The sequence below is a fragment of the Elephantulus edwardii genome, unplaced genomic scaffold (assembly GCF_000299155.1).
Source record: "Elephantulus edwardii isolate Elephantulus edwardi_28Jun2011 unplaced genomic scaffold, EleEdw1.0 scaffold00083, whole genome shotgun sequence".
Taxonomy (NCBI): Eukaryota; Metazoa; Chordata; class Mammalia; order Macroscelidea; family Macroscelididae; genus Elephantulus; species Elephantulus edwardii.
The window spans coordinates 3,059,841-3,075,900 of record NW_006399833.1 but is presented as its reverse complement, the minus strand read 5'-3'; the positions used below and the strand labels follow the sequence as shown (position 1 = coordinate 3,075,900).

Genomic DNA, 16,060 nt, shown 5'->3' with positions numbered 1-16,060 from the left:
GTTTCATTTCAGTCTCCTATTTCAGTCAGTGTATGAAGTAGTTCTTCATCTTTTCTTCTTAAATTACGGAGAAATGGAAAGAGTATAGCCACTGATAGATCCCTGGTGTCCATACACAATAACAGCAATAAAGTGGGAGAATGTAAAAACAAAAACGAAAAAAACCATTTCAGTTGAAGAATGATTGTCCCTATATGTTATCCTTGTTTTCTGGTTCTTCGGTTAAGAAGTTCTGAACCATCCTGACTATGCAAAGGCATTTGACTATGTGGATCGTAACAAATTGTGGCTAACATGGAAAAGAATGAGAATCCAAGAACACCTGTGCTCACTGAAAATTTAAATACATATGTATCAAGAAGCAGTTGTGAAAAACAAAAAGAAAGAAAAAGAAGTAGTTGTCCAAAGAAAACAAGAGAATGCTGCATGATTTAAAATCAAGAGAGGTATGTGTCAGGGTTGTGTATTTTCTCACTATCTTTTCAACTTGTATGTTGAACAAATCACTCAAGAAGCTGGACTTGATAAAGAAAAATGGGGCATCAGTATTGGAGGAAGACTTAACAACCTGCATTATACAGGTGACACAACTTTGCTTACATAAAGTGAATCAGCCTTGAAGCACTTGGTACAGAAGATCAAAGACTATATAGGCTTCAATATGGGTTATATATCTCAACGTAAAGAAAATAAAAATTCTTACCACTGGACCAATAGATGAAGTTGTCAATTATTTCATTTTACTTGGATCTACTATCAACTCCCATGGTAGCAGCAGTCAGGAGATCAAAAGACATGTCATATTGGGAAAATCTGCTGTCATAGACCTCTCCAAAATGCTAAAGACCAAAAATGTCAGTATAAAGACTTAAGATTTGCTTGCTCCAAGCCATGGCCTTTTCATTTGCTTCCTATGCATCTGAAAGTTGTACAAAGAATCAGGATGACAGAAGAATTGATGCCTTTGATTTGTGGTGTTGACAAAGAGATACTGACTATCCCGTGGACGGCATCTAACAACAGCATGAACTGCTAAAAGAACAAACAAATCTATCTTGGAGGAGGTGCATCCAGCATGCTACTTAGAGGCAAGGGTGTTGAAAATTCATCCTGCACATTTTGAACATGCTGATAGGTGGGGCCAATCCTTGGAAAAAAGACATCCTGCTGAGAAAGGGGAAGGGCCAGAGAAAGAGGAAGACCATCATCAAGATGAATTGACACAGAGGTCCAAGAGAAAGATGGCAACGGCGGCTGTCTCCCGGGCCTCTGGGCTGCTGGTTCGGTACCGGCCACAGCTGGGGCGGTCTATGGCGAGCGGCGAGGAGGGCTCAGCTCACATATGGAGGGCCCTCTCCTTCTTCGTGGCGCTCCCAGGGGTGGCAGTAAGTATGCTGAACGTCTTCTTGAAGTCGCGCCACGACGAGTACGAGAGACCCGAGTTCATCGCCTACCCCCATCTCCGCATCAGGTCCAAGCCCTTTCCCTGGGGAGATGGGAACCACACGCTCTTTCATAACCCTCATGTGAATCCACTTTCAACTGGCTATGAAGAGGACTAAATAAAGAGGACCGGGACCACCACTGGGGACCACCGCATTGGTAATAGTGGACACTGCACGTGGACAAAAAGTGTAAGGTGACCTTCACCTTTACTTGTGTAAATGAGCTTCCATCCCTTTGCTTGTGGCAGGAGATGGCTTAAATAAATAGATTAATCACACACACAAAAAAGATGAATTGACACAGTGACTGTAACAATGGGCTAGAGCACATATCTGGAGATGGTGAGGTTAACGCTGGATAGGGCTCAAGTCTGTCCTTCATTGGGTCACTGTGAGTAATAGTTGACTTGACAGCGCCTGGCAATAACAAGATAAAAATATTGCAGGCCACACCTCAGGGAAACTCTCCTTTAGTTCGCACTTAGTTGTAATAATATCTGTTCCTTTAGGAATAGATTGAGAACTCTGGTGGTTTAGTGGTAAAACTCCAGTGGTAGGAATTTGCACTGCCAACCCAAAGGCTCATGGTTCAAATCCACCAGCTGCTCAGTAGGAGAAATATAGGCAGACTCCTCCCATGTGATTTACTGTCTCTGAAAACCCACTAGAAGGTCAGCTATAAATTGGTTCCAGCTCAAAGATATTTATCGACATAACAACGTCTACTCCTGGCAAATTTTTTTAGTCACTCCTTTGAGCACTGAGCAGGGACTGTTAAGTAGTTTGTGATGGTCTTCTTTCTCTCTTCATACGTAGAACTTTGCCCTAAGAGTGGTCTGAAATAAAGTGATTCCTCAGAGGTGATATGGCTCAGTATTCTTTGCCTCACACAACTGTAGAACCTTTGTCCTATGAGTAGAGTTCAATGCTGGAAATGATAAGAAATATTAACTGTTCCTCTGTTTGAGATACTGTATTCCTTGACTAGGAACTGCTAGTAGAGAGAGTTCAATAGCCTCTTGGCCACTTCTGTCTTAACATGTAGCTTCTGTCAAGCTTAACAAGGGGGGATGGAGAAGGAGGGAGTGGATTGTTACTTAAACGTTATAGTCTCAACACTGTTCATACTAAGTTTTAATAGCGTTTTTTTTAAAGTTTCTTAATTTATTGTATGCTTAAAAGCATAAATCTTACAGATTTCAAATTATTTTCTGCTTTGATTTGAATTGTAGATTTTTTACGTTTGTTTGTTTCACAGGGAAACAAGTGTGGGCTCCTTGAGGCATCATTCTGGCAGTGGACTCCTCTGTTGTAATGGTTGTGCCAGAAAGCAGGCTATATTAAGCTGTACCAATGAGTAATTTTTTTTCTATAATTATATTTTATTAATTTTCATAAACATTTACAGAGATTTTGGGCTTCTACTCATTCATTGTTGCACTATTCTCTCTACCCTCTTCCCAGTTTGTTCTTGTCCAAATGCCACAGTGCTTGTCAAAGCCAGTTCTGATTAATCTTCTTTGTCAGTGTATCCTTTGCCATTCCCTATCACTCCTCCCTGAGAGAGACTTCACCCTGAGTCATAAGGAAAAGGGCACGGCGTATTCTCTTAGCTACTTCCTGCTGAAAAGGGACGCTGTGGGTTTCAGGGTGAAGATCTTCTCTCACTACTCTAAAGAGCCCCTTTGGCAGTAGGAAACACATAGACTATTATGGAGATTGATTTTGGAATTCAGATGCACTCTTATTGATTGTGCTTGGCTGTACATGTACATATCCTTGAAGATGTATCATGGGGGTGTTGCAACCTAGAAGACACAAATTTGACTAACAAGTTATAGGTACATGAGTCCAAAAATTATGGAAAAGTAAAAGAAAAGATTCTTTCATTGTTTTACAAACCCTCCCCCAGGTCCCCTCCACCATGCAGCCCTCGCTCTAGTCTCCTGTGAGAATGAGTAATTTTTTAAGTCAAGCTTTTGCTGTGGTATTTACTAGATTTCAGCATACCTACTTCGCCTTGCTTCAACTTTATTTCTCAATAATGATAAACATTATTAGACTAGTGTTTTCCTTTCATAATTTATATATGGTGAATTTTGTCTCTGCTTGTTATTTTGATTTTTAGATTTTTACTCCAGGATCAACTACTGCCACTACTACTAGTAGTGCAAGCACCATGGTGTTTACCTCGGTAGCAAATATGTCTTCCTCTGTTGTTGACCGTGGGTTCTCATGTAAGTTATTTATTCAAAAGAAAATACTCTTTCCCATCTTGCCAAATAATTTAATTTGCTAGTATAAGCTTAAGATCCTTTGGATATCATAAATTACTATTTGAACTCACCTGTAATTGCTAATATCAATAGTAGCTTTGTTAAAGAGCATAATTGTCATGACATTAGTAAAGAATTTTATATTAATCTAGTTATTACAGCTTAAAGTGTTAACTTTAAGCAAGTCATCCTTCACCATTGTTTTCAAACAACTTCTTGAAGCTAACAGTAGTACCAGGAGTAGGAGTTTTGCCAAGAATTTCTGAAAGGAAGTCAACTATTTAGATAAAGTGATAGAGGAAACAAATGTTGGAATTTTACTCTTATGTATGTTATTATGACATTTTATGTGTCAGAAATGGAACATGATAATCAATTGTCTTTTGGGGGCTCTAAATAACATTATATAATATCTTAAGGGGAAACATCTGGATGCTTTGAGCTGGGTTGTAGGACATTAGTTGTCTTGTAATCCCAACTCCTTTGCTGCACATCTTCCTTTGGAAGAGTAATAGCAAATGTTGAAAACACTATGTAAATACTATGCAGCAGATCTGTGTAAGCTGACTGCTTTCAGGGCATCTTCACGTTGCCATGGTGATCATCATTAAACTTTGTTGTATTTTTTCATAACTGCAATATAGACTTCTAGAACTCCTATTATAGCAAGGTTGCCACCATTCATGGGAATAAATTTATCACAAAACAAAACTTGCAGGTGTTTATTATGAAAAATAGTGGCATGTTGTTCCCATGATGCAGTTACCCTTGGTAAACATCAGTTAAAATACCTGGTTACCACATGAGTTCAACTTTCTACCAATTAGACTTCAGTTTTTTTAGACAGGACTGTGATGCTAGAAAACTTTTGATATGTGTAAGCAATATCATGCTCAGCTATGATAGGTTTAATGAATATGACAGTGTCTGAAGTTCAAAGTAAAATTCTTGAATTCTGAGTTCAAGCAAAGGCTTACTCTTTGACTTTTGACAATTTTTTTTTCTATTTTTGATGCCCTTGCCTAAAAGTAGGGAGATTTCAATCTCACTTTTCAAAATTATATTTCATGAGTAATAATTTGCACATCCTAAAATTCACTTATTTTAAGTGTGCAATTAAGGAATTTTAGGAAAATTTAATAAATTGTGTAATCATTACAGTATCAAGTTTTGGAACATTTCCATCAAGTAATCTATTTTATGTCCCTATGCATTTGTTTTTATCTGGTCATTTTCTATTAATAGATTGACCTCAGATTTTTTACGTTTAACCAAAAGTTTCTCAAGAACTGTTCAAATAAAAATGATCCCATATAAATTGCTGGTTTTTGATTAAAAAAGTTAATATGTTGTTCTCTGCAGATGATAACCCACCAACTTTGGCTGGAGCACTTGGTGGTATTACTTTGGGATTTGGATTCAAATTCCCAGGAATAGCTTCTGTTGCATCTGGTAAGATTTTTTTTTATTATTATTTGGGTGTGTGTGAAATACAGTTCATAAGGAAAAGAATGGATAGATATAGAACACTTCATTGGAACAGGGCAAAGGAGGGTCGATCTGAAAATAATGGACCGTCAGACATTAGGAGTAATGCAATTAACAATCTGGAACAGGACATAAAGTATGGAATGAAGGAGAGAGGGGTAAGAAGGGAATAAATCTGTATAACTGAGTTGATAAAAAAACAGGGTTTTTGGTAAGCTTTCATTTAAATCACAATTCTTAAAAAGTTTTTATTCATTCATTGTTGCACATTTTCTTCCCTCCTCCCTTCTGCAACCTTTCTTAGTCCCCTTTGTAGTGTTGTTGTTGTTGTTGTTATGTGCCGTCGAGTCGTTTGCGACTCATAGCGACCCTATGTACAACAGCCCTAAACCGTGCTCTATCCCATGCCAATCTCATTGCCTCTGACACACCCATCCCGAGTACCCCAGTCACTGAATCAATCCACCTCATAGAGGGTCTTCCCCTCCTGCGCTGTCCCTCTACTCTACCCAGCATGATGTCCCTCTCTAAAGACCTGTCTCTCCTTACAACATGTCCAAAGTATGTCAGACGAAGCCCCAGAATCCTTGCCTCCAAGGAGCAGCCTGGTTTAACCCTCTCTAGGATGAATCTGTTTCCTTGGCAGTCCATGGTACATTCAATACTCTTCTCCAGCACCACAGCTTATCATGCATATAATGCCTAATCATATATTCCTTACGGATAGTTCTTTCCCTCATCTGTCTTAGTCCAGTGTTCGTTATCTCTTCACTCTTTTCCTATTTTCCCTCCAACCCGTCCCCCATGTAAGTCCTATTTTATAGCAACAGTGGTAATTAGTCTTTGTCCTTTTGTGACTGAGATATTTCAATCAGCATAATGTCTTCTAGGCTCACCCATGTTGTGTAGTGTTTTACAAGTTTATTGTTTTTCAATGCGTAGTATCCCATTGTGCGAATACACCATAGATTTTCTATCCATTCGTTTGTTGATGGACACTTGGGTTGCTTCCATCTCTTTGCTATTGTGAATAACAGCAATAATCATGAGTGTGCATGCGTATTTTTTAGTTGTGGCTCTGGTTTCCTATTCACTGCTGATGGGAAGTTAAAATGGTATAACCACTATGAAAGGTTGTCTGGCGCTTTCTCAAAAAGTAATAGATATATCATTTGACCCAGAAATTCCACTGTCCTTGTTGTTGTTGTTATGTGCCATCAAGTTGCTTGCGACCTACACCCTGCTCTGTCCTGTGCCAATCGCACTGTCTCCGACACACCCACCCCGATTACCCCAGTCACTGAATCAATCCAACTCCTGTGCTGTCCCTTCACCCTCCTAAGCATGATGTCCCTCTCCAAGGACTGATCCCTCCTTGCAACATGTTCAAAGCATGTCAGACGAAGCCTCAGAATCCTTGCCTCCAAGGAGCAGCCCAGTTTAACCCTCTTCAGGATGAACCTGTTTGTTTTCTTAGCAGTCCATGGTACATTCTGTACTCTTCTCCAGCACCACAGCTCAAAGGCATCAATTCCCCTTCTATCCTCCCTAGTTATTGTCCAACTCTCTGACACATAACAACTGATTGCAAAGACCATGGCCTGTATCAGGTGCACCTTAGTCTCCAGAGTGACACCATTGAGCTTCAGAACTTTGGAGAGGTCCCAAACAGAAGACTTTCCCATTGCAGTACATCTTTTCATTTCCTGGCTGCTGGTGCCAAGAGTGTTGACTGTGGAGCCAAGCAGACTAAAGTTGTTAACAATCTCAATCTCTTCGCCACCCATCCTGACGCTGCCAATTGGTCCAGTGGTGAGAATCTTTGTCTTCTTGATATTGAGCCTAAGTCCATATTGAAGGCTGCAGTGCTTGACCCTCTGCAGCAAGCGCTTCAAGTCCTCCTCAGTTTCAGCAAGCAGAGTTGTGTCATCTGCATAACGCATATTGTTGATGGATCTTTCACCAATCCTGATGCCGCATTTCTCCTCATAGAGCCCAGCCTCCTGGATATATATATATAGGTTATATATAGGTTGAAAAGGTATGGAGATAGGACACAACCCTGGCGTACACCCTTCTCAATTTTGAACCATGCAGTGTTTCCTTGCTCTGTTCTGACGACTGCCTCCTGGTCCAAGTGTAGGTTTTGTGTTAGCACGATCAAGTATTATGGAATTCCTATTCTTCTCAGAGTCAGCCGCAGTTTGTTATGATCCACATAGTCGAACACCTTTGCATAATCAATGAAACATAGATAGACATTCTTCTGGTATTCCTTGCTTTCAACTAAGATCTATCTAACATTAACTACAATATCCCTAGTACCATAACCCCTTCTAAACAGAGAAGAATTATCAGTAGTTGGAAAACATGGACTCGGTGACAGAAATGAAGCTGGAGATAGAATGATTGAATTTTGCACAATCAATGACACTGCAAATACGTTTTATAAGAAACATACACACAGGCTATATACATGGATTTCACCTGATGGTGTGCATGGGAATCAGATTGATTACATCTGTGGAAAGAACTGCTGGAGAAGCTCAATATCAGCTGTGAAAACTAGGCCAGGAGCTGATTGTGGAACAGACCACCAACTACTCATATGCAAGTTCAAGCTGAAGCTAAGGAAAATTAAACCGAATCCACGGGAACCAAAGTAAGAACTTGAGTCTATCCCTCCTGAATTTCAAAACCATCTCAGGAACAGGTTTGAGGCCTTGAACACTAAAGAGCGAAGACCAGATGAGTTATTGAGGATATCAAGAGTATCATCCAGGAAGAGTGCATATTGCACTGAATATTGCACTGGAGCACAGAGAAGCCATAGCAGAAGGAAGAATTCAAGATACTAAAGAGCTGAACATAAGACTTCAAAAGGCAGAGTGGGAAGACAAAGTAGAATATTACAATGAAATGTGCAAGGAGCTGGAGTCAGAAAATCAAAAGGGCCGAACTCGCTCAGCATTTCTTAAGCTGAAGGAACTGAAGAACAAATTCAGACCTCGAGTTGCTATAATCAAGGATGCTTTAGGCAGAATATTAAATGATCCAGGAAGTGTTAAAAGAAGATGGAAAGAATATACTGAATCACTGTATTGAAAGGAATTGGTAGACACAGAAGAATTTCATAAAAGAACATATGAGCAAGAGCCTATGGTGATGAAGGAAGAAGTTTAAGCTGCATTGAAGGAAACAGCAAAAAATAAGACCCCAGGAATAGATGGTATGTCAGTTGACAACTGCATGTGCTCACCAAGTTGTGCCAAGAAATCTGGAGAACAACCACTTGGCCAACTGACTGGAAGAGATCTGTATTTGTTCCCATCCCAAAGAAGGGTGACCCAACAGAGTGTGGAAATTATAGAACAATATTGATTTCACATGCAAGAAGATTCTACTGATGATTATCCAAAAACTGGAATATCACATCAGCAGAGAACTACCAGAAGTTCAGGCTGTTTAGAAATTATACTACTGAGAATATACTCTAAATCACAATTTTTTTAATAAAGGAAAATTTGCTACATAACAAATTTATTTGCTGCAAATTTATTAATGATCACTTGGCGGGGGGGGGGGGGGAATTGTACATCTTCTTGTTAGTGACATTCTGGTGGCCAAGTGCTAAGGAGCTGAGCTGCCAACCCAGAGGCACAAAGCTCAAATTCACCTGCTGCTCCATGGGAGAAAATTGGCACTTTTCTCCCTTGCAGTTTACTGCCTCTGAAAACCATCTGGATGGTCAACTATGAATCTGTTTCAATTTGATAGTACATAACAACAACATTGTTAGTGTTTTAGGGTTTAACTATGCCTAACTATAGTATATGTTGTAGCACAGAATTCACTAATGTTATCATTCTGAAATGCTCACTTAAAGATGTTCAATTTTATGAAACACTCTAGATTTCATTTTCTAAACAAAATCAGAGTCTTCAGTTGCAAGAAAACATGGCTCCAAGTGCTGATCACATTGCAAAAGCCTGTAGGCTATGAAATAAATGAAGGGGGGGAAATAGTATGTAGAAAATTCTCACTAATTTTCTGACTATAAATGCCATCCCTAGCATTATAATAGATAGAGAAAAGATTGAAGCTGTCAATGATTTCATCTTGCAACAATCAACACTTTGGTAACAGTAGTCAGGAAATCAGGAGATGTATAGCATTGGGTAGTTCTGTTGTCAGGTACCTCTCCAAAATACTGAAGAATAGTGATGTCAGTTTGAAGACTAAAGTGTGCCCGATTCAGACCATGGTCATCTCAGTCATCTGCTATGCATCAGAGAGCTGGACAAAGAATAAGGATGACATAAGAATTGATTGATGCCTTTGAGCTGTGGTGGTGGAGAAGTCTCATGGACTGCCAAAAGAACAAACAGATATGACTTGGAAGGGGTCCAGCCCCAGTGTTCCTTGGAGGCAAGGATGATGATCTTTCAGACTTTGGATATTAGCTAAGTGAGGCTGTTCATTGGAAAGGGACATCATGCTGGGAAAGGAATGAGAGGAAGCCTCCTAACGAGATGGTATGCCGTTCAGCAATGGGCTCTAGTGTCTCAGAGATGATGAGGATGACACAGGATAGGGCAGATTTCAGGATGGCTGTTCATAGGGTCATTATGAGTCGTACTTGATTCGATGGCATCTGACAACTATACCAACTCCCAAAATTAAGCCACATGATCTATAACCTTCCATAAGTGGAGTTCTTGTCACAACTTGACAAAGTCCTGACATTATCTAACCATCATCAGAGTAAATGTCTATGATTTGTATATTTCTGTGTGTGCATATATGTAAAAACATGTCTGTAAGTTCATATGGAATATTTCTAACTCCAAAGACAAAAAAGATTAGATTTATAAAGATACAGATCATAAAAGACACTACAAACCTATGAAGTAGTCAGCAAAATGGAACCCAGTCATAAATTGGGAGCATCTGTATCTTTATAAAGATTTTCTTTTTCTCTAAGAGTTCATATAAATGTTTACTTGTATTTTGTGTTTCAAGTTGACTATTTTGTAAACTGCTTGTCAGAATGTCTCTAGACCTATTCTGAATTTGTTTCTACCATTTTAGGAGCTACTTAAATTATAGGTTGACAAAACTTGGCTTACACATTGCCTTATAGGTATTTGTGAGCTGAATGATTAGGGTTCAGTTGCTAATTAAAACTCCATCTTAAGACAAGACTACATTTTAGGAAAGTGTTGTTTGCTTTTGTTTTTAAAATTTTACATAATGTTCAAGTGAATTTGTATTCAAATCTTGTTGTTTGTTGTTATATACTGTCAGGTCACTTGCGAGTCATAGCAACCCTATGTACAACAGCCCTGTACCTTACTCTATCCTGTGCCAATCCTACTGTCTCTGATACACCTACCCCTTTTACCCCAGTCACTGGATCAATCCTTCTCATCAAGGGTCTTCTTCACTTGTGCTATCCCTCCATCCTCCCAAACATGATGTCCCTGTCCAAGGACTGGTCCTTGCAACATGTCCAAAGTAGATCAGACGAAGCTTCAGAATCCTTGCCTCCAAAGAGCAACCTGGTTTCACCCTCTCTTTCTCTCTATTTATATATATATATATGGAGGGCCCTTGTATTTAAAAGTCAGTTGGGCCTGAGGGCCTAATATTATTTTATATTGGAAGAACATTCTTCTAAGTTGTACAGCACTCTTCTGCCAATTTATTGTACTGAAGTAATTTGGGTTTACTGTGATGCTGAACCTTGTTCCACTGGGGGCTCAAATGCCATCATGGCTGCCCACGGTGGACAGTGTTTGGTGGAGCTCCCAGTTTAAGACAGGTTTGGAAGCAGGAGTGGCATCCACTTCCTAAACCACATGCCTCTGGAAACTCTATGAACTTGGAGAAATGACTATAGTTATAGAAAGGCTTCAGGACCTTTGTTCATAGGGTCTCTATGAGTTGTGCTCGACTCAACAGCAATCAACAATAGCAGCAGGATGAACATGTTTGTTCTAGCAGTATTCTTCTCCAGCACCAAAACTCAAAGGCATCAATTCTCCTTCTGTCATCCCTAGTAATTGTCCAGCTCTCAGATGCATAGCAAGTAATGGCAAAGACCATGGCCTGTATCAGGCGCACCTTAGTCTCCAGACTGACATCATTGCTCTTCAGTACTTTGGAGAGGTCTCTGACAGCAGACTTTTCTTTAATTTCCTGCCTTCTGGTACTAAGAGTGTTGATTGTGGAGCCAAGCAAACTGAAGCTGCTTACAATCTCAATTTCTTCACTGCCTATCATGATGCTGCCAGTTGGGCCAGTGGTGAGAATCTTTGTTTTCGTTATGTTAAATTTCAACCCATTTTGTAGGCTGCAGTCCTTGACCTTATGCAGCAAGTGCCTCAGGTTCTCCTCAATTTCAGCAAGCAGGGTTGTGTTATCTGCATAATGCAGATTGTTGATGAATCGTCCTCCAACCCCGATGCCATATTTCTCCTCATAGAGCCCAGCCACCCAGATGATCTGCTCTGCATATAGATTAAAAAGGGATGAAGATAGGACACATTCCTGGTATACACCCTTCCCAATTTTGAACCTTGAAGTGTTTCCTTGCTCTGTTCTGATGACTGCCTCCTGGCCCAAGTATAGGCTTCATGTAAGCATAATAAAATATTATGGGGTTCCTATTCTTCTCAGAGTCAGCCACAGTTTGTTGTAATCCACATAGTCAAATGTCTTTACATAATCATTGAAACACAGATAGACATTCCTCTGGTACTCTCTGCTTTTAGCAAAAATCCTTCTAATATTAGCTATAATATTCCTGGTACCACAGCCTCTTCTAAACCCAGGCTGCATTTCTGGCAGTTCTCTGTTGATATGCTGTTCCGGTCGTTTTTGGATAATCTTCAGCAGAATCTAGCTTGCATGTGATATTAATGATATTGTTCAATAATTTCTGCACTCTGGAATGGGAACAAATATAGATATTTTTAAAGTCCAACTTTTTTAACTTAAATAATTGTGCCTAAGAAGAGATGTGCACGTCTTATTTATCCTTTTATGTGATCAACACTTAGGGAGTTGCTGCTGGGTACCAAGCAGACTGGCCAAGGTGTGACAGTTGTGAAATCATACCTTGAGAACATTAAACATTACTATTCTTAGAAAAAAAACCCACAAACATATAAATGTAATTTCCTCTGTACTATACAGAAAAGGGAAATGACTCATTAATTCTTGAGATTGGATTATAAAACAAGTATTAGCAAATTTCATAATCCTTTTTCTATATTGACTCTCAAATTTCCTTCTTACAGATAACTTCTGCTACTAGCTTAGCCTACATCTTATCAGATATGTCTCAGCCTAATACACCCAAGCCAGCATTATTTTGACCTCACTCAACTTTCCTTTGCCCCAAGCTTATTTACTTGCTTAGATAACTTTACCTCAACAACCACACTTGAAAGCCTCTCTGCCATAGGTATGATCTTTAAATGATCTTAAAGCAAACTTTAAGAGTATTTTGCATTTTATAAATCTGATCATTTCCATGAGTCTAAATATGTGATGTCCATTACCCAGCATGGAAGGAATGTACAGGTTTTGATCACGGACAAGATAGGAAAATAGGACAAAAGGAGTTTTTAAAAGAGTATTTTCTATAATTTTACTTAAATAATGATTTTTAAGAGTGTAAAAATGATAGATTTTTTAAAAATATGACCTCATACTTGATATTAAATTATTTTGTATTTCTAGAACTTTTTTTACTATACAGATAATGTGGGGCTGACTTATTTAATGGTTTAAGCTGAAGTTATACAGAATCAAACTGATAGCATTTCCACTCAAATTGATTGATTGGTTTTTTTTAATATTAATGGAAATGTTTTTATTTGAATATTCTTTCCTATGGCTGACATAAATTATACCCTTTAAAAGACTATAAAATATAGGGGGAAAGGTAAATCTTATGGGGGGAAAGGCCAGAATAAGCATACCATTTTTTTAAAGACTCAAAATTTCTTTTGTTTAGATTTTTTTTGTGTTGTTCTTATGGGCTGTTGAGTCGACCGTGACTCATAGTGATTCTATGCACAGTAGCTCTGAACTCTGCCCTATCCTGAGCCTGTCTCACTGTCTCCAACACAGCTACCTCTATTGCCCCAGTTATGTCTTCCTCTCCTCCACTGACCTTCCACCCTTCAGAACATAATGCCCTTTTCCAAGGATTAGTCCCTCCTGGAAACATGCCTCAAAGTATGAGACAGAGTTTCAGAATCCTTGCCTCCAAGGAGCAAACTGGTTTCACCCTCTCCAGGACAAATCTGTTTGTTTTATTGGCATTCCATGGTTTGCTTAATACTCTTCTGCAGCACTACAGCTCCAAGATACCTATTCTTCTGTTGGACTCATTGTCCAGGTCTTAGGTGAACAGTAAGCAATTGAGAAGACTGGTTTGGATCAGGCACACATTAGTCTTTAGACTGACATAACTGTTTCTCATTACTCTGAAGAGTATCTTGACAGCAGATTTTCCCAATGCAGCTAGTCTTTTAATTTCCTGAATGCAGATGCCAAGAGCAATGATTGTGGATCCAAACAAGATGAAGTCCTTAAAAACTTTAGTCGTTTCTCCATATGTCGTGATGACACATATTGGCCCAGTGGTGAAGATTTCTATTTTTCCTTCATGTTGAAATGCAATCCATATTGAAGGCTGCAGATCTTAATCTTCTGCAGCAAGTGCCTCAGGTCCTCTTCTATTTATGCAGCAGAGCTGTGCCGTCTACATAACACAGGTTGTTGATGGGTCTTCATCCGATCCTGATTCCACATTCTTCTTCATAAAGTCCAGCCCCTCGAATGATCTGTTCAGCATATAGATTGAAAAGGTGTGGAGAAAGGATACATGCCTGACACACTCCTTTTAGTGTTCCTTGCTCTGTACGCACAATACCTTCTTGAACTAGGCTTAGATTTCCCATGAGTGTGTTGAGATTCCTATTCTTCTCAAAGTTAGCCACTACCTTGTTTAAATTGATAATTATCAATTTTTTTAAAACAACACTTAACATATCTAAGGAGATAATTCTCAGCGGGGAAGGACTCTGGGTCTTAGTTGGCTCCCTGGAGGCCTTTTGATGGGAGCCAGGGGAAATTGAAGCATGGTCAGACCTGCGGCCATGTTTTAATTCATTTGGCTTCTGGAAGAATGGTGATACCTTTTTTATCTATATGCAGAACAGATTATTTGGGAAGCAGGGCTTTATGAGGAGGAATGTGGCATCAAGTTTGGAGAAAGACTCATCAACAACTTACATTATGCAGATGACACAGCCCTGCATGCCGAAACTGAAGAAGACCTGAATCACTTGCTGCAGAAAGTCAAGGACTGTAGTCTTCAATATGTATTGATGCTCAACATCAAAAAGACAAAGATTCTCACCACTGGGCCAATTGGCAGCACCATGATAGATGGAGAAGAGATTGAGGTTGTTAACAATTACAGCTTGCTCGGCTCCACCGTCAACACCAGCAGTCAGAAAATCAAAGATGAATTGCATTGGGAAAATCTGCTGTCAGGAACCTCTCCAGAGTGCTGAAATCAACAATGTCAGTCTAGAGACTAAGGTGTGCCTAATCCAGGCCATGGTCTTTGCAATTACTTGCTATGCATCCGAAATACAGATAACGACTAAGAATGGCAGAAGAAGAATTGATGCCTTCAGATTGTGGTCCTGGAAAAGAGTCTCGAACATGCCATAGACTGCTAAGAAAACAAATAAGTATGACATGGGGAGGGTGAAGCCAAGTTTCTCCTTGGATGCTAGAATTTTGAAGCTCTATCTCACATACTTTGGGCACATGGCCAGGAGAGACTGGTCCCTGGTCCCTGGAGAAGGACATCATGCTTAGAAGGGTGAAGGGACAGTCCCTCCTAACAACATGCCCATAGTGTGTGAGACAAAGCTTCACCATCTTTGCTCCCAGGGATCTATAAAAATTACTCTGTTACTCTTTTTTACTTCAGCATCTCTTGTTTTGTCTTCTTCTTGATGTTCTAATGCAATTTTTATAGTCTCTTGACATGCATTTTGGTTTTATATTTCTTTTCTGTATTTGTAATGTCTTTTTGTTCTCTTCATGATCTCATCGTTGATGTCATCCCACAACTCCTATGGTCTTTGATCATTGGTGTTCAGTGCCTTAAACCTGTTCTTGAGATGAATTTTAAAATCAGGATGGGATAGACTCAAGGTCTTATTATGTTTGTTGTGGACTTGTTATCACTTTCTTCAGCATCAGCACCTGACCTTGTTTTGACTGCTGCTATTGAGCTTCTTCAACTATTCTTTCCTTAGATATAGTCAATCTGATTCTTATGCAGTGCATCAGGTGAGGTCCATGTATAAACTTTTATGTTATTTATAACGGTATTTGACTGTACCCTAGATGGCTACTAATAAACTTTTAAGACTTCAGGCACCACTCACCAAAGTAGACTGCGTTCCTCCAGAACATTTTCCTTTGGGACTATATTATGCTAGCTAAATTTGATATTGCCTAAAACTGTCATCGTAAGGTCCAAGCTCCAACTGTACACATTCTTTCACAGTGCTTTGTTATGGCTATAAAGTTTCCATAACTTTGCTTCCTGTTGTTGGTACTACTACATGTTGTTGGGTACTACTACATGTTGTTGTTGTTGTTGTTGTTATGTGCCATCAAGTCGCTTGCTACTCATAGCGACCCTATGTACAACATCTCTCAACTCTGCTCTGTCCTGTGCCAATCTCATTGCCTCCGACACACTCATCCCGATTGCCCCAGTCACCAAATCAATCCATCTCCCAGAGG

At 39.5% G+C, this 16,060-nt stretch overlaps 1 pseudogene; it reads left to right on the top strand.

The window, feature by feature from the left end:
- Positions 1–1,241: 1,241 nt before the first annotated feature.
- LOC102859311 lies at positions 1,242–1,562 on the top strand (annotated as a pseudogene).
- The last annotated feature ends 14,498 nt before the right edge of the window (positions 1,563–16,060 follow it).